At 35.9% G+C, this 25,421-nt stretch overlaps 1 long non-coding RNA gene across 1 annotated transcript in view; it reads left to right on the top strand.

Annotated features, from left to right (window-relative positions):
* The window catches only part of LOC121496723, a 99,039-nt gene extending 78,266 nt beyond the window's left edge, over positions 1-20,773 (top strand). Inside the window, exon 3 of the long non-coding RNA XR_005989320.1 lies at positions 20,684-20,773. This is a non-coding gene — a long non-coding RNA (uncharacterized LOC121496723). The remainder of the gene's footprint in view (positions 1-20,683) is intronic.
* Positions 20,774-25,421: the final 4,648 nt, after the last annotated feature.

Below are 25,421 nucleotides of genomic sequence, written 5' to 3'. Positions count from 1 at the left end.
TTTATCCATCATCTGTCAAAGGACATAGAGGCTCCTTCTACAGTTTGGCTATTATGGACATTGCTGCTATAAACATTGGGATGCAGGTGATTGGCTTTTCACTGCGTCTGTATCTTTGCGGTAAATACCCAGTAGTGCAGTTGTTGGATCATGGGGTAGCTCTATTTTTTAATTCTTTGAGAAACCTGCACACTGTTCCAGAGTGGCTCTACCAGTTTGCATTCCCACCAACAGTGCAAGAGGGTTCCCTTTTCTCCACATCCTCTCCAACACTTGTTGTTTCCTGTTTTGTTCATTTTCATCATTCTCACTGGTGTGAGGTGTGGTATCCCATTGTGGTTTTTATTTGTATTTCCCTGATGACAAGTGATGTGGAGCATTTTTTCATGTGCTTGTGGCCATGTGTAGGTCTTCTTTGGAGAAATGTCTGTTCATGTCTTCTGCCCATTTCATGACCAAATTGTTTGTTTCTTGGGTGTTGAGTTTCATAAGTTCTTTATAGATCTTAAATACTAGCCCTTTACCTGATAGGTCATTTGCAAATATCTTCTCCCATTCTGTAGGTTGTCTTTTAGTTTTGTTGACTGTTTCTTTTGCTGTGCAGAAGCTTTTGATCTTAAGTCCCAATAATTCATTTTTGCTTTTGTTTCCCTTGCCTTCATAGATGTATCTTGCAAGAAGTTGCTGTGGCCAAGTTCAAAAAGGGTGTTGCCTGTGTTCTTCTCTAAGATTTGATTGATTCTTGTCTCACATTTAGATCTTTCAACCATTTTGAGTTTATTTTTGTGTATGGTGTAAGAGAATAGTCCAGTTCCATTCTTCTGCATGTGGATGTCCAATTTTCCCAGCACCATTTATTGAAGAGACTGTCCTTTTTCCAGTGGATAGTCTTTCCTGCTTTGTCGGATATTAGTTGACCATAGAGTTGAGGGCCCATTTCTGGGTTCTCTATTCTGTTCCGTTGATCTATGTGTTTGTTTTTGTGTCAGTACCACACTGTCTTGATGATCACAGCTTTGTAATACAACCTGAAATCCGCCATTGTGATGCCCCACCGGCTTTGGTTTTCTTTTTCAATATTCCCCTGGCTATTTGGGGTATTTTCTGATTCCACACAAATCTTAAGATGATTTGTTCCAACTCTTCAAAGAAAGTCCATGGTATTTTGATAGGGATTGCATTGAACATGTAAATTGCCCTGGATAGCATTGACATTTTCACAATATTAATTCTGCCAATCCATGAGCATGGAATATTTTTCCATCTCTTTGTGTCTTCCTCAATTTCTTTCCAAAGTGTTCTGTAGTTTTTAGGGTATAGATAGTTTACCTCTTTGGTTAGGTTTATTCTTAGGCACCTTATGGTTTCAGATGCAGTTATAAATGGGGATTGATTCCTTAATTTTTCTTTTTCAGTTTCATTTTTCACGTATAGAAATGCTACTGATTTCTGGGCATTGATTTTTTTATCCTGCCACATTGCTGAGTTGCGGTAGGAGTTCTAGCAATCTTGGGGTGGAGTATTTTGGATTTTCTATATACAGTATCATGTTATCTGCAAAGAGGGAGAGTTTGACTTCCTCTTTGCCAATTTGGATGCCTTTTATTTCTTTTTGTTGCCTGATTGCTGAGGCTAGGACGTCTAGTACTATGTTGAATAGCAGTGGTGAGAGTAGACATCCCTGTCGTGTTCCTAATCTTAGGGGAAAGGCTCTCAGTTTTTCCCCAGTGAGAATGATATTTGCTGTGGGCTTTTCATAGATGGCTTTTAAGATGCTGAGGAATGTTCCCTCTATCCCTACACTCTGAAGAGTTTTGATCAGGAATGGATGCTGTATTTTGTTAAATGCTTTCTCTGCATCTATTGAGAGGATCATATCATTCTTGGTTTTTCTCTTGATGTGATCTATCACATTGATTTATGTGTTGAACCAACTTTGCATCTTGGGGATAAATCCCAGTGGGTCATGGCGAATAATCTTCTTAATGTATTGTTGGATCCTATTGGCTAGTATCTTGTTGAGAATTTTTGCATCTGTGCTCATCAAGGATATTGGCCTATAATTCTCCTTTTTGGAAGGGTCTTTGGTTTTGGAATCCAGGTGATGCTGGCCTCATAAAAAGAGTTTGGGAAGTATTCCGTCCCTTTCTATCCTCGGAACAGCTTTAGTAGTATAGATATTATTTCTTTTCTAAACATTGATAGAATTCTGCTGAGAAGCCATCTGGCCCTGGACTTTTGTGTCTTGGGAGGTTTTTGATGATTGCTTCAATTTCCTTGCTAATTATTGGCCTGTTCAGGTTTTCTAGTTCTTCCTGTTCCAGTTTTGGTAATTTGTGGTTTTCTAGAAATGCATCCATTTCTTCTGGATTTCCTAATTTGTTGGCATATAGCTGCTCATAATACATTTTTAAAATCATTTGTGTTTCCTTGGTATTGGTTGTGATCTCTCCTCTTTCATTCATGATTTTATTAATTTGAGTCTTTTCTTTTTAATAATGCTGGCTAGTGGTTTATCTGTCATTAATTCTTTCAAAGAATCAACTCTTGGTTTTGTTTTTCTGTTCTACAGTTCTGGTCTCTATTTCCTTGAGTTCTGCTCAGATCTTTATTATCTCCCTTCTACCTGGTGTAGGTTTTACTTGCTGTTCTTTCTCCAGTTCCTTTTGGTGCAAGGTTAGCTTGCGTATTTGAGTTTTTTCCGATTTTTTTGAGGGAAGCTTGTATTGTGATGTATTTCCTTGTTAGGACCACTTTTGCTGTATCCCAAAGATTTTGAATGGTTGTTTCTTTATTAGTTTCCATGAGTCTTTTTATTTCTTCTCTAATTTCCTGACTGACCCATTCATCTTTTAGTAGGATGCTCTTCAACCTCCACGTGTTTGAGTTTCTTCCAAATTTCTTCTTGTGATTGAGTTCTAGTTTCAAAGCATTGTGCTCTGAAAATATGCAAGGAACAATCCCAATCTTTTGCTATTGGTTGAGTCCTGATTTGTGACCCAGTATGTGATCTATTTTGGAGAAAGTTCCACGTGCACTTGAGAATAATGTGTATGCAGTTTGTGTTCAGATGGAATGTTCTGTATATATCTGTGAAATCCATCTGGTCCAGTGTATCATTTAAGGCCCTTGTTTCTTTGGTCATGTTCTGCTTAGAAGATCTGTCATTTGCAGAAAATGCCATGTTGAAGTCTCCTACTATTAGTGTATTATTATCTAAGTATTTCTTTACTTTGGTTATTGACTGATTGATATATTTGGCAGCTCCCACATTTTGGGGCATAAGTATTCATGATTGTTAGGTCTTCTTGTTGAATAGACCCTTTAAGTATGATATAATGTCCCTCTTCATCTTTTACTACAGTCTTTGGTATAAACTTTAATTCATCTGATAATGAGGATTGCTACCCCAGCTGTCTTTTGAGGACCATTTGAATGGTAAATGGTTCTCCACCCTTTCATTTTCAGGCTGGAGGTGTCCTTAGGTCTAAAACAAGTCTCTTGCAGGCAGCAAATAGATGGGTCTTGCTTTTGTATCCAGTCTGAAACCCTGCATCTTTTGATGGGATCCCTCCTCCACTTGATTCTACACCCCCACCCCCTACCCCTCGCCTTCCTACCTTGTTAGAAGTGAAAACTTTTCTCTCTGTAGCGTTCCAGCTGTTCTCTCTTTAAGTCTCAGGTCAAATTCGTAGGTGTTCAAGATTGTTTGAAAGTTATCTAGGTAAGTTGGTGGGGCCATTGAGGTGAGGTCTCCTACTCCTCTACCATCCCCTCCAAGTTTTTATAAAGTTTGCCAAGTTATTTATCTTTGGAATGTTCTTCCCCAAAAGAGAAGTGTGTATTTATATTCTGAAAATATTTCTAGATATACAGTTACATGTGTGTATAGTTGTGTTATATGTATATTGTGTCTCTGTGTGTATATGCATATATATGTCAAAGCTATATATCTATATATATATATAGCTTGATAAAATATATATATATATCTTTATCAAATCTCATCTCTCCACTAGAGAAGCATTTCAACCTATGTGCAACATTAATTTTTAAGTTACCTTCTTCTGGTCTACCAGAGGCTGAGAAGATAGAAACATCTGCCTATAATAATAGCTAGTGTTTATTAAGTGCTTATCATTTCTAATCACTTTCTATGTATTTTATCAAATTCTCATTAGCTGCTTATGAACTAGGTATTCATTACCTTCTATGAAGACGATTGGGCTGGAATGTGAATCCAAGATACATGCCTCCAGTGCCTGTGTTCTCCATTATAATGCTAGATTTCCTCTCTACAAGTGGTGATTATTCTTAGATCTCTATTCTTCCTAGTGCCTAGATCATTGTCTGGATGTTACTTCACCACTTGAGGAGACTCCATTTTCTGTCCGGTTCATTACTACACTATTTCAAAGCAAAGTAGATACATTCTGTCAAAATGAATTTCCATAAAGTAAATCAAGTTTCTGAGTGTCATTGTAAAAATAAGAGGTGGGTTTCTATAGGGAAAAATACTTCTCAGTAAGTAATGACAGAGTTTTGAAAAGGAGAGATTTAAGATGGTAGCTAGCACAGATTCATTTGGAACCAACAAATTATTACTTAATTGCTATCTTGAGATAGCAGTATACTTCTCCATTGGAGTACCCTGTTGACTTTCAAATGTCTTCCTTGTCTTCATTTGCTTACTCCACTATTCCTGCCGGGTCCTGGCTAATTAACCATATATATCCAAACATGGCTCTGCCCTTGATTACTTCTACATTTAACAGTTCTCAGAATTTTTGTGCTCCTGGTATTTATCTTGCATTTGCAGTGTCTGATTCTGTTAGACTGCTACCACACATTTTAACTGTAATTTCTACCATATTCTTTTATTTCTAATAAGTTTTTACTGAGAACTCTGGTGGATTGAATAATTATGCTGAATTCTTCACCCCCCTGAACTAGTATTGCACATCTACACTCTTGGCATGGGCTCAGGTCGGCAGAATACTGTACTTCCTGCCTGTTGACTTGGGATTGGCCATATAACTTCCTTCAACAAATGGGATGTTAGTAGATGTGCTGTAGATGAAGTTTTGACATGGGCTTTTAGTCCTGACTTTATCATGAGAAAAATATGCCTTAGGTAAGTATAATAAATTTATATTTGGTCTCTGTCCCCCAGTCCTAAAACAGCTTCTGAAATCCTTGGAATTTCCTGAGTGATAGGATAACAGAAGCATCTTTTCTTGTTCACAACAATCTCCTTTCTACCTATTCTCTGCTAATAAGGTTAATTTTGGTGAAGGGGCTCCTAAATAGCCTCAGGATGGAGGCTGGTTGCCAGGAAGACCCAGGCATGATAGAGGGTTGGAACCTCCTAAGGGAAGAGGAGATAGAGATTGAGATAATTGCCATTGGCTGATAATTTAATCAGTCATGCCTATGTAATAAAACCTTCATAAAGTCCTCCAAATGGTGGGGTTCAGAGAGTTTGAGTTGATGAATACATCAAAGTGCTGGGATGAGGTGCTGTTACTCCTGGAGAGAGCATGGATGCTCCACACTGCCCTTCCCATTCGTTGCTCTATAACCTATGCATCTTTTTCATTTGGCCATTCTTGAGAGTTATATCCTTAAGAATAAACTAGAAATAGTAAAGTGTTTCATTGAATTTTATGGATAATTCTAGCAAACTAGCAAATCTGAGGAGAAAGTATGAGAACCTCTCATTTACTTCCAGGTGGTCAGAAGTATAAGTGGCAACCTGAGTCTTTTCATTGGTATCTGATTAGGGACAGTTGTGGGACTGAATCCTTGACCTAAGGAGTCTGTGCTAACTCCAGGTAATTAGAATCAGAATTGAGTTGAATTGTAGGACACCTAGTTGGAGTGTTAGAGAACTGGTTGTTGGTGTGGGGAAAACCCTACTCATTTAGTGTCAGAAGTGTTGAGTAAAAATAGTTCAGAAGCAGTGTTTGTGCCAAGGCCTAAATCAAACCTTCAGCTTAGAGTGAAGCCCAGCCTAAATCGGCTAAAACCCAGCCAACCCAGCAATGCCTAAAGGATAATAAATACTTGTTTTTTGAAAACCCCTGAGTTTTAATATGGTTTGTTATACAGCATAAACTGATATGCAGTTGTGTGCCAGATACTGTTTTATGCAGTGGATGGCTTATCTTAGAATTCTGTAAGTTTTTGGCTTCATAAAGTGAAAAATAAGATACCCGTCTTATTCTTGAAGTACAGGATTTTACATACTGAACATAGTATGTGAAATTCTACATACAAATATAGTAGTAGCTGTACCGGTTTAGAGAATTTGATAATATAAAGATGAAAGGGAAAGAGAGGCCAGTTAACCAATTAGGCAAGACTTTGTAGGTTACCCTCAGTGTTACAGAACTCCCTAAACCATTTTTTCAGTGCACTCAATTCCTTTCAGGAACTGATACACAATAACAGACACAGATTGTTTCTGTGCACAAACCACAGAACAATCACTTCTATTATGAAAGATATTCCTAGTGACTGTAATACATAGGTCCACTTTCCTTAATACCCCTTCCTAATATCAGGTACCATGGAAGTGTATATATATATATATATATATATGGTCATATATACCAGTTAGGATAGGTTTGTCCCCATATAGGAGATAACTACCAAATACTGTAGTTTTAACACGATAGAAATTTATGTTTCTCTCATAGTAAAGAAATCTGCAAATACCTAGTCTGGTGCTGGTTTGGCCTATAGGTTTTATCAGGGACCTTCTCTTATCTCTGTGTTCCATTATGTTCAGTATGTGGCTCCCATATTCAGAATTGAAAGCCCAATATGCTAAAACTCCAGCTATTACTTCCATATTCCAGGGAGCACAAGAGGGAGGAACGAAAGCAAACGAGGAAGGGAAACAAATCTTCACTGGATTTCACTTATATCACATTTACTAGAATTTATGATTGTAACTGATTCAAGAGAGTCTCAAAATTTTAATCTTTAAAGCATGCATGCATTGCTGTGCCGATTTAATAATTTTGCTACTAAGCATAAAGGGAAAATTGGATGTTGAAGAAAGGAGGTAGCAATATCTGCTCACCATATCTGTCTCATTCTAGTTGGCTATTTCACATTTTGATATTCCTTAAATCAGATGCATTATACTAATATTGATATGAACATTTTTGCCTTAATACCCATTATTAAATTGATAGAATATTTGATATTCTTAAAATGTGGTAGTGATATGAATATTCCTGGTGAGAATAAAATCAGAGCACAGTGAGCTTTATGGGATATGGTAAAGCCTTGTGAGTTACCCCTGTCCCACAAAAGGGATAACATTTTCAGGATTAAAATATTTGGGTCTGCCAGACTCAAAGTGTTTATTTATTCCATGAGCAAGAAACTCACCAACAATTTTCCCTTGTGGCTTCCTTTTTCTAGAATCCTTGTAATCTCCCTTCCTAAGATGATATCTAGTTATGGAAACCTTTGGTTTTGGCTATCATTGCTCTGGTCCTTCCTCTCTATGATTACTCTCTGGTCACTTTGATTGGACTTTTCTACTGCCAAAGTGTTCCAGCCAGAATGAGTTAAACCATTTTTTAGGATGTGTAACTTCTACACATAACTACTTGCATCTATTATGTGTTAATTTTAACTAGTTAAACAAGTAAAGTTCACCTCACTTCCTAGTTCTAGGGACACCTGTCTCTTTCAAGTACTTCCAACTTGGGCCACATTTCTTAGCCCAAAGAAAAATTGTCCATGTATCTAATTTGAGAAAATTTTCCAGTAATTCTTTAATTTTTGAATTAACAAAGTCATAGCTTCAGGTAAGAAGGGAAAAGAAATATATACATTAAACTTTGTGATCTATTTCATAAAATCACTTATGAAATAAACTTTTATGCTTCCTATATTGAGATGCAAGATTTGATTTTTTTTTCCTTTTCTCTTACAAGTAAATGCTTTATGTACTAAAGATATTTTGCTATATATTTGGCAAGCTTTAGATATAATGTTCGAAATCCTTTGTTGCTTAGGGTTACTACTAATAAGAATAAAACTATATTTTATTAAAAATAAGACATCAGTTTTAAAATCCTGATTTCTGCCATGTGAAAATGTGGAGAGAAATGTGTTCTTAGAATCACTGACATATGATTTAGCAGAGTTTAATGACAATTACTAGTATAAAATATAAGCTATAGATTATAAATCCTATAGGTAGAGGACTATGTAAAACTAGAGATTTAGAGTCTGGAATTAAAGATATTAGAGTCAGGGATCCCTGGGTGGCTCAGCAGTTTAGTGCCTGCCTTTGGCCCAGGGCGTGATCCTGGAGTTTTGGGATCGAGTCCCATATCAGGCTCCCTGCATGGAGCCTGCTTCTCCCTCTGCCTGTGTCTCTGCCTCTTTCTCTCTCTCTTCCTCCGTGTCTCTCATGAATAAATAAAATCTTTAAAAAAAATAAAGATATTTAGAGTCTTTCAATTCTAGAAAACACATGCTTATATTTGCACTTAGCTCATGTGCATGAAGATTTTTATGGAAACTCAGAATCTTTGTACTTCTCAGAGACTTTAAGAAGGTAATGGCTGAAAATTTAACCATTATTAAAAGCATTAAGTTAACTAGCAGATATTTAACTGCCTGGACCAAGAAATCAATTACTAAAGAGAAGGAACTCAAGCTTCTATCTGCTACAGTTCTTGAGCTTTCCAGGTTCACCCTTCATCACAGAAAGAATGAATTTGCCAGTGCATGCAGTGAAGTATCTGCTATAGGCAATGTAGGTCTCTGTAACTCTCAAAGACTATTATGTTTTAATATACTATTTCTCCATAATTCATATTCTTAGTTCAATTGCCTCCCCAAACTATGTGAACCCTATGAACTCATGAGAATTATTGAATAGTTACTCTGTGCCAGATACTCTGCGAGAAAGTGGGAATAAAAGAAGAAATTCTTTTTGCCATCGTGTGAGCAGTCTTACAGGGGAGACAGTTTCAGTAATGCAGTAACAGCACTTCTACAGCTTGTAAATTTAATGGTACAACTAATAGCCCAAAGGAGAATATAACCCTACTCTAGGGGGTTAGGAGAAGGAGATATGGTAATTGAGTCTTAAGAATAAAAAGGGAAGGAATTTAGCAGGACTACACAGTGAGCGGGGGTAATGGAGGCATTCCAAGTAGAGTGAACATGGGCACATATTTGTTTTTGTTTGTCTCCCTTACTAGACCTTCTAGAATGAAGAACCTCAAATTCTGGTAAGACCCATCATCCAACTTAGTGTAGGACCATGTTTAGCAAGTGTTTCCCACCCCCAACCCCACCCCACTCCCCCCAGTAAAAATGAGTCATCTACTCCAGAGAACATTGAGAAATGGTTGAGAAACAGGTCAGTACTCACTTTGTTAAGCACAAGAACCACTTGGGGTCTTTGTTCCCATCCATCGCCCCAGTTGCTGTTTCGGTAGGTCTGGAATAGGGGCTAGAAATTTGCATTTTCAATAAGTCCTATCCCCAACTACCAACCCCATTGTGACTCTAATGTAGGGGGTCCACAGAGTGCAGAGATTTAGGTGGAAAAGAATTTGTGGATACTTTGGAGATACATACATCCTGGTTCTTATCAACTACCTACAGCCCACCAAATACACCTCAAGGTGCACCTCCTGTCAGCCATCAAAAAGCTTTTAAATCAACCTTAACCTCTGCTGCTCAGACCTGAAGTTAATTTTCTGGCAAATATGATGAGTGGAAAATAAATCTGCCTCCTGAGACTTAACAGGTCTTCTTGATTTTTTTTTTTAAGTATTAGCATGTTTTTCAAGTTCTGTGAAGCTGAAAAGTGCTAAAAAAGCTCCAGGATTAGTCATTTCTCTTAAAAAAAAAAAAAAAAGTTTCCAGTAGCACAATGCTTACCTTGAAAGATGAAAATTTCTACCTGAGGCATTTTTTTTCTATATTTTGTAATCATAGTTGAGAATTTATGCCAACTCTACCTTTTTTAGCTATTCAATGAAACCTTTCTAAACTGAGTTGAAAATAATTCCATCATGCCTTTAACACCCACTTGCTCTAATTTAACTCCATTTGTCTCTCCCTTACTCTTTATTTTCTTGAGCATTCCAGCTGTTAACATTCAATCTAATTTTTGAATGTCAGCTCATGTCAAAGCAAGCTTTAATCCTTTTAATATTAACCTATCACCAGCCCAAAGCTGCTTTATATCATGAGAGATAGCTGTTCCCAACCCTGTGGGCATGGAGTATGATTACACATGCACACGCATGCACGCGCACACACACTAGAGTTTCCCTATAACACTGCTTTGGTGTAGTCAGGAATTTTATATGGGACAGGTAGGGATTGAGCCCCATCCAAAGTGCTTTGGTTACACAAATAGAAAAGGCTTTGTTACAAGGTGGTAGTATGCAGAAGTATTGGAGAAAGAATGTTGGCTATCATCTAGTCCTACACCTTTATTTATTTATTTATTTTTGTCTAAGAAATAGTAGAATGTCACAGACAAAGCATACAGTTAATGACAGAGGTGTTGAAACCAGAACCAGACAAGAAACCTTAAGATCCATAGTGTAATACTTTGTAAATGGACTTAAGTGTCATTGTCATTTACTTTTTCTCACTTTCTTCTTTCTCTCTCTCTCTCTCTCTCTCTCTCTCATGAAATGCAATTTAAAAAACTCATTACTATTCTTACTCCTTCCACTTAGACAATTTTTAAAATGTAGGAAAGTCAACTGTGTCTTGAGAGCTTGGCATAGATTTTTCTCGTATGATTTCAGGCCAGATACATTTCACATTTAGAAAACTGGTCAATGAAACAGGCCATTGTCATTGGCTAAGTCCCATGTGGAAGCAACTTGTAATAAGGTACTGGTGACTTTATTATTCTACTGGGACTTTGAGCTTTGTTACAGTAATAACGAATTCTGTTTATGAGGAAGATCACCAAATGAAAATAGATACCACTGCCATTTTATTTTATGGCTTATGCCGCAATTTAATTAGAACTTTAGTAAGAGATTGTATCTTAATTAAATGAAAGAAATGATAAATGTACTTTTAAATGAGTTTGAATAGACATAAGTTACAGTTAAATATACAGTTAAATGTTCATATTAAAAAGCCAATAATAAAGAGATAAAACAGTCTTCTATTCATATTATATACCTTGGCACTGTGGTTAAGAGTCAGTCACAATATTTTTCCTAGAGGAGTACGCAGCAGCCTAAGAAGGAGAAAAGAATACCAAAAATGTTAACTATAAGTCTTACAAGAAAATTCAGTTTAAAGTCCTATGAGACCTTACAGGAAGAGTAATTAATTTTGTTTGGGAAGTTGGAAAAGGCTTCAGGGAGTGTATGTTTGAAACAAGTGCAAATTCAGTAAAACAATGCTAAGCAGATGTTTTTAAAAGTATAAATACAGCAGCATGATATTTTTTCTGAACATTAAAAAGGCTCTTTTATTAAGCATAATTAAAATAATTATTTCTATGGAATAAACTTTCCATGTCCCGTGTCTTCAACTGAGATAACAATGCCTGCCTTTTACTTTTATTTACTATTTTGTCAGTCTTTCCATTAAGTCTGGTTTATGTAGGTCACAATTTTTTTCTTTTATGCCACTTATTTGGGTAGGAGCTTCTTGAAAAAGTCTGTCTACATTTTCCTCTGGAAGAGTCACTTTATATTATTTTATATAATTCACATTCTTCTCTCCCCCTTTTTCACTTTATTCTCTTTTTAAATAGTATTTCAGTACTCCAGTTATCAGGAACCAGGAACAATAATATAAATATTTTTATGTTTTACCTTGTGATAAACTTAGAAACAAAATCCCAACTTCCTAGACCTAGATAATGGTTGTTAGATCAATTGCTTAACATTTAAAATGTTGCCCAAGATTTGTTGCAGGACTCTCACTGACTGATCCTGAGAAAAAGTGTCTTGACTTGAGATCCTGAGAAGGAAAGAGTTAAAGGAAGAAAATCTTGGAGGATTAGATTGATCTCAAGGGATTTGGAAACTAGGCAGATGATTTGAAGATGAAAGGAAAGATTTGATTCTGTGCTGAATTACAAGTTTTGAAGGAAATTACAGTGTAATTTTGTTCAGCTATAGATAAAGATCCACAGCCTAAATTAGTAAGGTTCTTATAACTTATCTTTTCAAATCATCATTAAAAAGTATTTCTGAAACTGTGTCAATTGTGAGCAATCACCCTTGAGGTATATGTGTAATATGAAAAACCCTAAAAAAAGAGCAGTAGCAAACAGTGCATATTAAATGTCAGTTGCAAAGGAGGAAATCTAAAAGGCATGGCATTGCATTATACCTATTCTCTGGGTCTAGGACAAAGGAAAGGGGCAAATCACTGTTGTCATGCCTTATTTACATACCTCACAAGAGCATCTCCATGTACTAGTCAACCTCCTGCTTTTGAGGGAGTTGTTAGAGCTTTGGATTCTCTCCCCCTATCCCTAAGGGGGAAGGCCATACTTAACCAGGCCCCAAAGAGCAAAACTTTGTAACCTCTTCTAGCCCATTTGTTAGACTTGACCCTAACTCAGTCATGGGTAATATCCTCAATCTAGGTTTAAATACATTTGGCATGTTGGCCAAACCAGTTAATGAGATTGCTGTCCACTGGTTAGTTTCTAGGAACAGCCTGTTTTGCTGCAAGAACAGCATGTTCTTTCCTCATTTGCTAAGTAAATACCTGAGTGGTCTGATTTCCAAATGAATTCCTTTTTCCCCACAGGGATGTGCTTTTAGAAAGGTCGAACAGCTCTTTGGTAAGAAGAAAAAACAACAAAAAACCCAAACCAAAAAAAAAAAAAAAAAAAAGAAAGAAAAGAAAGAAAACCCCCAAAACAAACAAACCACTGTGAATTGAACACACATACTTACCTCTATATTCCTTCAGAAGCTCCCTCCAACAACAGTAAAGGTAGGGAGAACAAGAAAGGAGAAGGCAGTGAAATCTGGGTAGTTGTTAGGTGTGCAATAACTGATGTAGCAGATCCAAGAAAGCTAGACCGTGGAAAATGGAAAAGTTTAGAAGCACACTGATTTGCATTGCAGAATCTACAAGGGATTTATGACACTAGTAATTCTGGATGTCTGATGTAAGGTGGAACTAAAAAAAGGATTGGCTGACAGTCTATTTAAGAGTGTACCTCCACTCCCTTCTATAAGCTCACTTAAATTGTAGCTTAGGTTTCTGTTTGATTTAAGGAATGAGCCGCAAATGGTGAAAACCAAAACAAAAACATGGGTTGTTTTTTTTTTTTTTTTTTTTTTTGCATACTTTGTCAAAATCTTTACCTGGGTACTTTAAATTCTTTTGCTGTTATGAACAGTATATTCATAAGTTTTCATTTTTCTAGCAGTTTGTTGGTGGTATACAAAAATGCCATTGACTTTTGGTTATTGATCTTACAACTGGTAACTTTGGTAAAAATCTATGATTAATTATGATAATTGGGGTAGATTCCTTTGAGTTTTCCATTTTGACAATCTTCTAAGTAATGATGACTGACTTTAATCCTAATATTTAGATATTTCCTTTTTTCTTAGTGTATGAACTATGAAATTTAGCCAAAAATTGAATAAAAATTATTAGTGATAAGTTATTAGTAATAACTATAATGGTTCACCATTGATAAGAATGTTTGCTATAGCTTTTCTATGTACACTTGTGTTCAGGTTAAACAAATTCTTTTTTTTGCCTTACCCACTGAAAATTTGTATCAAAAATGATTATCAAAGCTATTAATGCTTATTCTGCATTTATTGAAACCATATGAATTTTATGTGTTAATGTAATACATTACTTAATAGACTTTCTAACATTAAATCAACTTGTATTCCTAGAAATACAACTCAGTGATGACAGATTACCTTTTAATGCATTTCTAAATTAAATTTGTACTTTTTCTTAAACTTTAGAAGCTTTTTTTGCTCCTGTATTAATAAAAGATTGGTCTGTTTTTTCCCTTCTTTTGCTTTATTTTTTGATACAAAAAAATTAGATATATAAACTAAATTGGAGAGTCTTCATTTTATTAATTGGAAGTTTAGGTTTGGAGTTTTCTGTTTTGAGTATTCTGTTGAATTCTCCTATAAAAATCATCTGGTCTTGCTATTTTCTTGGAGTAAGAACTCTGAACTAATCATTCTGATTTTTATTTGTGGACCAATTTTGAGTCAATTTTGATGACGTTCAAAAGTATTTTATTCACTTCACCAGATCTTCAATTATATTATTTATATTTTATTTCCGTCTCTCCTGCCTTTTTAGTTATGTATACCCTTTCCATTGCTAATATTTTGTGCTGCCTATTTTGTTTCCTTAAACAATCTTGCCTGGGGTTTGTCAACTTCATTTTTTTTTTTTTTTTCCAAAACCACTTCTGATTTTGTCAATCCTCTCATTATTTTTTACTTTATATGTTTCCATTCTTAATTTATTCCTTCTACATTTCTGGGTTTATTTTGCTCCTTTCTAATGTCTTAAATGCTTATACAATTGATTTTTGCTTTTTCCCCCCTCCAATATAAGCATTTTAGGCCTTAAATTTCCCTCTAAAAATGTTTGGCTATGTTTCAGAAGTCTTGAAGTTTCTTTTTTTTTTTTAATTTTTTAATTAATGTACAGTTCCTTCTGTTGTTTTTGTGTGCTAACTTTGGTTTGCTTATTTTCTGACAGGTTACTCTTTTAACCTCATGTGTTAACTTTTTATTGTGATTTTTGTAATCCTTGGATTTCTATCTGGGGGAATTCTTTGAGGCCTGCACTTACAGTGCATTTCTCCATAACTATAGTACCTGAGGTTACAACCTTGGATCCCTTTAAACTATATTGTCAGTTTGTTTCCAGGCAGTATAAATTTCAGGGCAAACTAATGTAAATATGACTTGTGGTTAAGAAATCTCAAAGGGGACTTTTAAAAAAATTTCCCCTCTATCCAGAGGGAAGGTTGAGATAAACATCTCTCCTTCTGTTCTTATTCTTCCAATGTAGGTGTCACTCTCCAAGTGCTTCTGTTTTTTGTTTTATTATTCATGAGAGACAGAGAGGCACAGAGAACACAGGTAGAGGGAGAAGCAGGCTCCATGCAAGGAGCCTGTTGTGGGACCCGATCCTGGGTCTCCAGGATCAGGCCCTGGGCTGAAGGCGGCGCTAGACCACTGAGCCAACCAGGCTGCCCAGTGCTTCTGGTTTGATGCAGGCATTTCTGATCCCACCCTCCACTCTGCTCTGGACCCTGGTTTCGGCTTCTGTTCTGCCAAACACATGGCCGATTAAAAACCCAGATGAGGCTATTAGAATGAGCAGATACCCTCAGGGATGAGGCCAGCTTCAGTGCTCACCTAATTCTCATGGAACCACACTTGCTCATTGTTTGTCTCCTCTGTTTCCATTTCTTAACTTCCAGCTCAGCTCAGCTATGCTCTCAGAAAGATTTTAAAAAATATTTTACTTTGTATTTTTCTTGTTTTTGAAGGGATTTCTCTACATATGTAGTCTGCCATACTTCTGGAAAGGGAAGACCAAATTTGTGACACTTTCTGTTGTAATTTATAGAAAACTCAGATCAGTTTGCCTTAAAGAGACAGATAAAAACTCCAGAAATATGGTGACTTTTCTGTTTCGTTTGAGTCAGCATATAAATTAAATCCTCAAAGCCATAGATTATTTGTCTCTTCACTCTGCCTTTCATGATGTCAGCTTCAATCCAAAGCTATCTGTCTCCCTGACATGGTCACAAAATAGCTGCCAGCTACTTGCAGACCTACACACTTCATTATCCACATTCAGGTAGAAAGAGGCAGTCCCTTTTCTAACCATCAGATGAATTTCCTGAGCTATTCCCAATGAAAGTCAATAAGAACACACAACCACATTTTACAGCCAAAGAAATGTCATGCTTAGATTCACTTTGTTACTGGGAACACTTACACCTGTCCCTTGTTTATGACTAATTCCTTCCAGAAACCCCTGATGTTAAGTGGAAAGTCATTAAGTGGAAAACCAATTTCCATTTATTTTAAAAGAGAATTTGTGAGGCATTTTATCCCAATTCCAAATAACAATTGAATAATGCAAATAACTTTACAGAATCTTTAAAAATCCAACAATATTTGAAAATAAATATAAATTTATACATAAAATAGGGTGTAATAATTTATCCTTTATCATTTTCTCCAAACATCCAATCTTTTGGGATTCAGTTGATCTTCCACTCCAAAAACACTTAAAGGTTGTATCATAGAAAAACACTTTCAGGATAAAGTAAAGGCTAAGCAAAAGAATGCTTTGAAACACATGTAAATAGTGCATGTTCACAATAGACTAAGAGTTGTTGAAGCCGCAAACTCTTTATCCCCCTCATTTGGCATACATAAGCAAAGTCAATTGTTCTGGGTGTATCTAAACAGTGCACACAATTCAAATTAGATCCATATGATATTGTCTGACTTGAAAATGTTTGTATTGAGTAAATTGATGAGCATGTCCTTTCCTGGGCCATAATCTTGAAAATATTATTTATATTCTATTTTTAGGATGTTCTGGTATAAAAGGAAAAAGCCTCATGTAGGTAAAAGGAACTGTTTGAAAATGGTTTTACTTTTCAAAAGCTATATATTATGATAGTACAAAGCAAAACATTTTATGTGTGGTAGGTTTGTAATGTGGCAAAGGAGATGGGTTTACACTGACTCAGACTGATGAGGGCTTGTCCTTGGGGATCAGTCTCTGCCAACCTCCATGCTATACACAAAGGGCAAGGAAGAGAATGAATATCAATGAGATAATCACAATGCCTTTTCAGCCAGCTTTATTTCAGTGTTCCTCTAAATGAAATTTAATCTATACTGAGATCCCAGTCACATAAATGATAGGACATTTACTTTTCTTAATTATTGGGGTTTCCTCCCTCTGAGATCAGGCATTCAGAAAGCTAGGGGAAGTGCTGGTTACTCATGGTGGTCACCAGTATTGACGCTGTTCCTTCTTATTGATATCAAGCATTAAATTCCAATATCAATCAAACATTCAGTCCATCAGCCATTTATTCCACCAATGCTAGACTTTGTCAGATTCTACTCACCAGGACACAATATATAATGCCCAGCTTTGGTGTTTCACTTCTGCTGTTTCCCATTTTTTTCTGCTTTCTCTTCTTTCCTGTCCTAAAACTTTTGCTTCCCATTTTCTTGATTTCTAAGAAAACAATTTTATTGCTGTGATTCACATACCACACTATTCACCCATTCAAAGTCTATAATTCAATGTTTTTTCATTATATACAGAGTTGTTCAGCACAATCAATTTTAGAATGTCTTTACCATCCTTAAAAGAAATCCCCTACCTATTATCAGTCATTCCCCATTTTTCTCCAGCTCCCCTTAATCTCTAAAGCCCTAGGCAATTACTGGTCTCCTTTCTGTATGCATAGACTTTCCTATTCTGGACATTTCATATAAATGAAGACCTAAAAAATGTAGTCTTTTGTATCTGGCTTCTTTCACTTAACATATTGATTTGCATTTCATTCATGCTGTAATGTTTATTAGTAGATAACTACTTTTTATGGTTGAGTAAGATTCCATTACATGGATAAGACTACACGTTGTCAGTTCACCAGTTGATGGACATTTGAGTTCTCAGTTTGGGGCACTTATGAATAACGCTGATATTAACTCTTGCAAAATGCCTTTGTGTGGGCTATGATCTTATTTCTCTTGGATTAATTCTTAGGAGTGGGACTACTAAGTCATATGTTAACTTTAACTTTTTAGGGAACAGCTGTTATTTTCCAAGGAACCATACTATTTTATATTCTGACCAGCAATGTTGTGAGAGTTCTAGTTTCTCTTCATCCTCACCAACACTTGTTATTGTTTCTCTTGAGTTGTAGCCCTTCTTATAAGTGTGTAGGGATATGCATTATATTTTTAAAATTGTAATTAACTACACTTACAACTTAGAAGAAAATCTAGGCATCTGCCCTTCTTGAAAATATTCACATGTTCTAGTAACACTGGGTCTCAGCATTGTAAGGCAGTGATTGACTGAAGCTGTAGAATTGCCATTCTCTTTATTCTGGTATAGTCCTCAGTTTTTTAGCAGTCATATCTTATTTTATGAGCCTGACACTGAGGGTAAGTGTCCGTTCTTTCTTTCTCTTTTTTTTATAATTGTGCTGTTGTTTTTCTGGAGGTAAGAAATGTTTTGTGTTCTATGTCTCTAGCAAAAGTAGAAAATGAGATATAGAAAATGAGATAGAGACTTGTAGGGCAGCATAATTAAAGTAGAAGAGAGCAGGTTCTTTGTTGAATTAGAGATGACTCTCAAGTGCTTATAAAAAATCAAAATGGATTAAAAATCTAAATGTGAGACTTTAAACCATAAAAGTTCTAGAGAACACAGGCAGTGTTTTCTTTGATATCAGCCATAACAACTTCTTTCTAGATATGTCTCCTGAGGCAAGGGAAACAAAAGCAAAAATAAACTATTGGAACTTTATCAAAAGAAAAAGCTTCTGCACAGTGAAGGAAACAATCAGCAAAATAAAAGGCAGCTTTCAGAATGGGAGAATATTTTTGCAAATGACATAACTGATAAAGTGTTAGTATCCAAAATCTAAAAATAACTTATCAAACTCAACACCCAAAAAACATAACCCAGTTAAAAATGGGCCGAAGACCTGAATAGACATTTTTCCAAAGAAGACATCCAGATGGCCAACAGACACACGAAAACATGCTCAACATCACTGATCATCAGGGAAATGCAAATCAAAACTACAATGAGCTATCACCTCACAAGGGTCAAATGGCTAAAATCAACAATACAAGAAACTGGTATTGCTGAGGATGTGGAAAAAGGGGAACCCTCCTACAACATGACGGGAATGCAAACTGGCATAGCCCTTATGGAAAATGGTATGGATGTTCCTCAAAAAGTTAAAAAATAGAACTACCCTATGATTCAGCAATTGCAGTACCAGGTATTTACCCAAAGAATATAAAAATACTAATTCAAAGTGATCCATGCATCTCAATGTTTAAAGCAGCATTATCTACAATAGACAAATAATGGGACTAGTTCAAGTGTCCATTGACTGATGAATGGAGCAAGCTATGGTGTGTGTGTATATATATATATATATATATATATATACACACACACACATACATACACACAATGGAGTATTACTTAGCCATAAAAAGAATGAAATCTTGCCAGTTAGTATTATGCTAAGTGAAATAAGTCAGAAAGACAAACACCATATGATTTTAGTCATACATGGAATTTAAGAAACAAAAACAAATGGGCATGGGGGGGGGGGGAGTGTCAAACCAAGAAATAGACCCTTAACTATAGAAAACGAACTGATGGTTACCAGAATGGAGATAGTGAGATAGGTTAAATAGGTAATGGGGATTAAGGAATGTACTTATGATGAGCACTGAGTGTTGTATGGAAGTGTAGAATCACTATATTATACACCTGAAACTAATATTACACTGTGTTAACTAACTGGAATTCAAATAAAAACTTAAAAGGCTACTCCTGCATGTTTATAATATGCAAACTATGTATTTGTCAAAAAAAATGCAATTGAAAACATTATGAACAAACCATACAAAGACAATGTGTGATGAAATGTTAATGAACTGAGAAAAACCATAGAAATTTCAATGGAGTCCTATTTTGAAATCAAATAAAATAAGTAATGCTACCATGAAAAGTTATCTATTAATACAAATGTAAAAGAGCTTATAAATTTTAAAATACATGTTTTGATTATCTTAATTTTAGGAAAATGGTTTCTTTAAAATACATTTGATTGTTGCTTGCCAAACTAAAATTGAGGGATGCCTGGGTGGCTCAGTGTTTGAGCGTATGCCTTTGGCTCAGGGCGTGATCCTGGAGTCCCAGATTCTAGTCCCTTATCAGGCTTCCTGCATGAAGTCTGCTGCTCCCTCTGTCTATGTCTCTTCCTCCCTCTCTCTCTCTTTCATGAATAAGTAAATAAAATTTAAAAACAAATAAAATTGATCTTCAGAATTGGACATTATAAGGATACCCCAATTATAGTGTTGAAGATCTAATTCCAAACAGGATTCTCGCCTTCAAACTTCTTGAAAATAAATGTCGTTCATTTCATTTCTCACAATTAATACTGATAGAATGAATGAAGAGTTATCAAATTAAATCATATAGCAGGATAATATACTGAATGCTAAATATGATGGTGTTGGAAAATTAGATTTCTTTAAATGTCTTGAGAGTAGTTACTCTAAATATAAAACCAAACTATGTTTGGAAGTAACTACATTTGGGTACATCTGTTCTCCATTATGCAATGGAATAAAACTAAATATTGTTCCCAATTAAGGGATTTAAGGCCAAATTCTGGACTGTCCATTTCAAAGAGAAATGCAAGACTTAATACATCTTATTTGGAAAAAAAAAAGTGTGGTTTTAGAGTTCTAATTCAGAACAATTGGAATTAGAAATTTTTAAACTTTTTTTGTTTTGAATTTCATCTATAATCCAAAATGCTAGATCTGTTTAGATTTTGCAGTGTACTTCTAATATAGTAAAAAACTTAAAAATATTTATTCTATTTCAGGAAGTCAGATATTGCTATCCTTGGGGTGCAACACATATATTACTTACTTACCTGGATGGATTCTTTTAACTTTTGATTTTTGAACACCTGTGTAAAGGTAAGTGTTCAAGGATTCTTCATATTTCTTCCTGATCCTGCCCAGATTATCATGAGCAGATGCTCATGGGTTAGAGAATCTTCATTTATTGAAGATAAGAGCACAGAATGGACTAGCAGGAAACAGGAACTCAGCTGATGGAGAAGTAGGAGACCTACCATTTATTTTGGTTTGCAGGATGAACTCTGGTTTGAGGCTGGTGGAGCAGGTAACTAAAGGTGGCAAGAGAAAAAGTCTTGACTTATGTTTACTTGTTAGTTTTATCTAATGGGCTGCAGAAGCTCAGCGCAGCCATTGCACTGACCATCTTACATACTAAGTCTATAGCAGCCCTTCTCCTAGGCAAGCACATACAACTCTGCTTTTGGGGGAACTGAGGCAAAACCTAGTTCTAGCCAATGGGTAAAATGCTTCCTGGGTTCTGTACAGCTAGTTGCATATCAGTGTTTACAAAAGAAAGGTCCCTGCTTCTGACCCCTCTGACAACTGGCCTGTGCTCTGCAATATGTATTCCGATCACTCCTTTTGTTATGGCATGAAGAGCTGGAACTGGCATTTATTAATCATAAAGTTATTCATTCTGCTTTAAATCCAATGACAGTGCTTAACTCCATAGCCTCTTGTGATAGTGGGTTTTACAGGTTGGCTAAATGTGGTACAAAGTAATAGTTTCTTCAACTTGCTCTAAATTTATCAGCCATTAATTCCACCAGATGACATTTCATTCTTCAGTAACATTATGGAACATTCAGATCTTTGGCTAAGAGTGTAAACAAAACCCTCTGTCAGGCTCTTAGATGCTAAATAATTACCACTTGCCATTTTCCCTTTAAATATGTTAGCTTGGTTCGATTGACTTGGAGAAAATCTTAAACTCTTCGAATTTGCCATAATTGTTTTTTTTTCTTTTAAGATTTTTATTTATTTATTCATTCATGAGAGACACGGGGAGAGAGAGAGAGAGAGAGAGAGAGAGAGAGAGAGGCAGAGATACAGGCAGAGGGAGAAGCAGGCTCCGTGCAGGGAGCCTGACGTGGGACTCGATCCCAGGTCTCCAGGACCAGGCCCTGGGCTGAAGGCAGTGCTAAGCCGCTGAGCCACCTGGGCTGCCCTAATCTGCCATAATTGTATTCAAAGTTTATTCTCTTCTCCCAGTCTTTCTTAGAAATCAATTCAAATGTATATTTTTGTTAGGTATATATGTGAGGTAGCCTATTTGGGAGAATTAGTATCAATTTGTGTGAAGAGTGCACTGAGGGCTTCTAAAGTATGAGGTGTCTTGTGATGATGATGACTCACAATAAATTGTGGCCAACATTTTAGGAAGTAAGTGACAGGACACATTTAGGATTTTAAAACAGTTGAATTGGTTCCATGCCTGCCACCACCTCCCTCCCCTGCCAGTTCTTCCACTCACTCTGATTTATGAAATTCCTCTATTGAGGCTCAGTGCCTTTGATCCCTATTCCAATGAAAACTCCTTCAGAGAGAGTGGTGTTATTTAAGCCACCGTCAGCCATTTTCTCCTGGGCACAAATTGTCATGATGTATGATGCCTCTTTTCCTTTAAACCAGTCGTTTTCAAATCATGTCTTGTAGAATCCTTGGGACTGGAGTCCCGAGGGTATCATAGGAGTTGTTGCAGGATAAAAAAGAGATCAGATGGGCTTGATTTCGATAGCCAGTCTGCTTACCTGCTGTAGATATTTAGCTTCTGTGTAAGATTTCATGGGATAAGAAAATTTTATATGACTGTTGTTACATCTGTTTTAGACTGAGGGTAGACCCTTAGCATGAGGCCAAGAATGAGTCTCCATTATTTTTATGTCCTTTACTCTTCGTTGATGCTCTTCTAGTCTACATTCTCCTGTATGGCCCTTGCTCCTGATTAGGGTACTCTTCCAGCACCCGCTGTTGCTTCCGTCTCCCAGGTTACAATCCAGAGCCATTCTCTTGCCTCCTATACAATTCTTATCTTTGCTGTACTAGAAAGAAAAAAAGAAGTAAGACTAAGAGAAAGAATAGTTATGAACATGCTTCTACTACTTCCTGCCTTCCTAAAAAAAGAGTATTTATATAATATCACTATCTTTAAGAGCTTTGGAATGGATCCCTCCAAAAGATGAAACCTAAGTCAAACCACACTGAAAGCCTGGATAGTTGGAACTATATATATTAAAAAAAAAAAATTTCAAGTCACTTGCTAGTAGAAAATGTGAAGAAAAAAAAAACATTTAGAAAGAATAGAAAATGGGCATACATTAGACCAATTCAGATTAATCTCTTCACTTTCTATTTTGACTGTATTATTGACAGAGGGAAGCTAGTATCTTAGTTTTGAAAGCATTGGGAAGAGGTTATATAAAAAGATTTAAAAACTTAATTGTATAAAATTCTACAAAATTGAAATCTTCTAATCTTCTGTAATCTTCTATAATATAAAATAATATAGCAAGACTAAAATTTAAAAGGAGTAAATGAACTGGCAAAAAGTTTACATGAGATTTGACTAAGGACTATATAATCAACTCTAGTTAACAATTTTATTCTAAAAAATTGGAACTAGGTTTTTTGATGCAGCTTATAAAACTAAGCTGGGAAACAGGATGTATGTAAATATGAGTAACAGAAACTCTATTGGCTGAACAGTCTCTTCAGAAGCTGTGAGGATCATAATGTACCTTTCATCGTTTTCTATTTTTGTTTCATTCTTAAAATTCAAAATGCAGGGACCATATAATTGGCCAGGGAATGGGGACATGCTGGATGCCCCACCAGTGTGGCCTGCAGCAGAGGTGTAGTTCCCAAAGGAAAATCCAGGTATGAAAGGGCAAGGACTCTTTAGGCAAAAGGAGCAGATGCCCACTAGAGAGCTCACTTAGTTTCAGAAAAACAGAGGAAAAACAAATCAGTTAAATGGACAGAGGATATGAATTATAATTCCTAGATGTAATGTAAAGCAATATAGGTGAAGAAAATACTCAAATCTTATAAAAAATAAGATACCAAGTAAGACAGATTTTTTTTTAACCATTAAGAGAATAGCACCTCTCAAAAGTTAGGCATAAAATTACCATTATAATCCCTCAATTCTACTTCTCTATATATATTCAAAAGAATTGAAAGTTAAGAAGTCAGATACTGTACACGTGTTCATAGCAGCATAGTCATAGTTGAAAGAAGCAACCCAAATGCTTGACAGATGAAGGGATAAACACAATGTGGTATGTAAGTATGATAGAATATTATTTAGCCTTGAGAGTTAAGAAATTCTGATACAAGCTACAATATGGATGAACCTTAAACATTTTGCTAGGTGAAATAAGCCAAACACAAAAGAACAAATATTGCATGATTCCACTTTAATGAGATGTCTAGATTAGGTCTCATTGACACAGAAAGTAGAATACAAGTTACCAGGGATTGTGAGGAGGATAGAATGAGAAATTGCTTAATGGTACTGAGTTTCTGTGTGAGATGATTTTTTAAAAGTTCTGGAAATGGATAGTGGTGATAGTTGCACAATATTATGAATGTACTTAATACCACTGAGTTGTACACTTAGAATTTACTCTTTTAATCATTATCTTACATGTATTTGACCACAATCTTTTAAGATGAATAGCTGCTTTGAATAATGTATTTAACTAGTACATTTATACGGAGGGTGGGAATGCAAATTTATACACCCACTTTGGAAAGCAATACAATACTTTTTTAAATTTTTTTAATTTATTATTTATGATAGTCACACAGAGAGAGAGGCAGAGACACAGGCAGAGGGAGAAGCAGGCTCCATGCACCGGGAGCCCAAAGTGGGACTCGATCCGGGGACTCCAGGATCGCGCCCTGGGCCAAATGCAGGCGCCAAACCGCTGCGCCACCCAGGGATCCCGCAATACAATATTTTTTATCAGAAACCTCCAAAGTGTTCCTATCTTTTGACTTAGCTATCTCATTTCTGAAGATATCTTCTTAAAATAGTGAAAAGCTATTTGCATGAAGATAATGATAGCAGTCTTAAAAAATAATAGGTTAACCTAAATGCAAAAAAGGGAAGTATGTCACAGTAACTCAAAGAAACATTATGTAGTCATTAGATATTATGATTGAGATATTTGCTATATTAAGATTATAAGATGGCATTATGAAATGAATATGATTTTGTTGAAATATTCATGTCAACAACATGCATGAATGAAAACTTCTGTGGTAAACTCAAGGAAGTGTAGTGAATATACTTTTATTTATTTATTTTTTAAATATTTTATTTACTCATTCATGATAGAGAGAGAGAGGGGGGAGGGCAGAGACACAGGCAGAGGGAGAAGCAGGCTCCATGCCGAGCCCGATGTAGGACTTGATCCCGGGACTCCAGGATCACGCCCTGGGCCAAAGGCAGGCGCTGAACCGCTCAGCCACCCAGGGATCCCCGAATGTAGAATATACTTCCTTTTAAATTTTTCTTTAAGTGTTGTTAATTTTGCCTTAAGTGATAATATTTAACATCAAACAAAATTAAACTTTTAAAATACATTATTGAAAAAGATAGAAAAGAGAAACAATTCCTAAATACTTGTAGCAGAAATTACAAGGAAAATTTGAAAAGTAATCTTTCCCGTTATCATTTGTATTGTAAAA

The sequence above is a fragment of the Vulpes lagopus genome, chromosome 1, assembly GCF_018345385.1.
Source record: "Vulpes lagopus strain Blue_001 chromosome 1, ASM1834538v1, whole genome shotgun sequence".
In the NCBI taxonomy this organism is placed as follows: Eukaryota; Metazoa; Chordata; class Mammalia; order Carnivora; family Canidae; genus Vulpes; species Vulpes lagopus.
The sequence above is the reverse complement of the archived record's forward strand: the minus strand, read 5'-3'. Positions and strand labels throughout refer to the sequence as shown.